At 43.8% G+C, this 2,085-nt stretch overlaps 1 protein-coding gene across 3 annotated transcripts in view; it reads left to right on the forward strand.

Moving 5' to 3' along the window:
- Window positions 1–31: 31 nt before the first annotated feature.
- The window catches only part of LOC113746812 (nucleus accumbens-associated protein 2-like), an 11,179-nt gene continuing 9,125 nt past the window's right edge, over window positions 32–2,085 (forward strand). The window contains exons 1-2 of one of the 3 annotated variants that reach the window (XM_027283841.1): window positions 32–200; window positions 372–431. The gene's annotated coding sequence lies outside the window, so the exon portion shown is untranslated. Of the gene's footprint in view, window positions 201–291; window positions 432–2,085 lie in introns of those variants that run through there. The other 2 variants (XM_027283842.1, XM_027283843.1) reach the window with 2 other exon arrangements.

The following is a 2,085-nucleotide window of genomic DNA, read 5'->3' on the forward strand; positions in this document are numbered from 1 at the left end:
CCCCCCCCCCCCCCTCCCTCCTCCTCCTTGGCTGTCTGCTGTGTCTCTACCTCCCCCCTCCTCACCCCTACACCCCCCCCCTGTGACACACCAGACGATGCGTTGACTGAGCGGAGGAGAAGAAGAAGAAGAAGAAAACCTCTCCCAGCCCGCCGTCCTCCTGCTGCTGCTGCATGGAGGAGAAGAGGAGCAGAGAGGAGGTGAGGAGCTGTCTGTCTGTGTGTCTGTCTGTCTGTCTCACATCCATCCTCTCCTAACTGTATCTGTACTGTCTGTCTATCTGTCTGCCACCCGTCTGTCTGTCTGTCTGTCTGTCTGTCTGTCTGCTGCACTGTAAACAATAATAACCCTGAACTGAGCTGAACTCTCAGACAGACTGAACTCACCTGGACCGGACTCTGCTGGACTCTGCTGGACTCTGCTGCTAGACTGTAAGTGTTACTGTGCCGGGCTGTCCTGGACTGTTCTGTACTCTGACGTACCGGGCTGGACTCTACTGTACTGCTGATTCAGGATCAGACTGATTAACATGATGTGTGTGTGTGTGTGTGTGTGTGTGTGTGTGTGTGTGTTCACTGTGATGTCACACACACACAGTTTACTGGAAACCAGATCGTCCCACTCCAGAACCAGGTTCTGTTGTTAACCTTGACGACTGTCATTTGTCTAATTTAGATCAAATGTTTTCATGGTTCTGTTGGTTCTGATTGAAAGTCCAGATTCTGGTTCTGTTTGTATCAGAGTGACTCTGAGTATAGAAGTTCTCCAGTGGTCTAAATGTTCTGATCCAGTCTACAGAGTTTTAAGTTGTTTTGAAATGAGAAAGAAGCTTTATTGATACAAACAAAAACACCAGAGACGGAACTGGGCCGGACTAAACTAGATTTGGATCAGAACTTTTCAAACAGTTTTTTAGAATTTTAGAGTTTTAAAACATGTGATGAAGAGACTCTGGAGTTCTGTTCTGGACGGTATCGTCTGCATAGAAACGCATCGCAACGCGTAGCTGGAACATTTAAATTTATAAGTAGAGTTGTTTATTGTTGTTGTTGTTGTTGTTGTTGTTCTGTTTGATGTTTTCAGGTTGTTTGTACGTTTATAATGAAGCTGAGGTGAAGGTCGTCTGTTTTATAAAACATACCATGTTAATATTTAGAAAAAAATAACAAAAGAAATCTAATCAATTAAATAAAAATAATCCTAAACTTTATTTATACAAACAAAATCTCCTGATCATGTTTTATTGTTTAAAAACAAACTTTATATGATGAAATAATTCTGGTTCAGGATGGTATCATCTGCATAGAAACACATCGGAACGCTGATTTACAAACTTTCCTCCCCTCTCCTCCTTCCATCCTCTCCTCACCTCTCCTCCTTTCCTCCCCTCCTCCCCTCCCCTCCTCTCCCCTCCACACTTCTCCCCTTGTATTCCATCATCTTGTAGACTGAATAATTGTGTTTTGCCACCATCACTGTAATGCATATCTCTGCGATTATCCAGATGTGGTTGACACCATAATCCATATGCCCGTGACAACGAGTACAGATGGTTGTATAATTGCGAGCACACGGCGGCGATCAGCCTGCTTTGTAATCAGATTCATAGTTATTTCTTGTGGGTGTTCACCACTTGATGTTTTCAGATTCATCCCCATCAGATGCCACTGGAGTCTCATTTAGAGTGGACCTCAGAGTCTGATAATTAGATACAGATAAGGGTATTTATTCAGCTCCAGATCTGGCTCATTGAGTGGTGACATATTGGCCTGCTGGCAAGCACTCCAATCCTATTTGTTTCTCCTCAGTTTGGATGGTGGAGATAAGGTTTCCACTGAGCCACGCACAGAGGGAATTTCTCACTCTGAAGTGGCCGAGATATCGACCTGTGAAAGTGACTGGTTTCTCCACCAGTGTATTAAAAATACATCTGAATTTAGTGGCTTGAAGCTCATATACTGTATCACAGCTCATTTTGGATGATTGCTCTATTGCACGTAAAATGCACATGATCGGTTTCTAACACCAAATGTCAGATGGATTTCCCCCTTTTTCTCCATTCCTACACACACTTGTGTACTGTTG

This window comes from Larimichthys crocea, chromosome XI, assembly GCF_000972845.2.
Source record: "Larimichthys crocea isolate SSNF chromosome XI, L_crocea_2.0, whole genome shotgun sequence".
In the NCBI taxonomy this organism is placed as follows: domain Eukaryota; kingdom Metazoa; phylum Chordata; class Actinopteri; family Sciaenidae; genus Larimichthys; species Larimichthys crocea.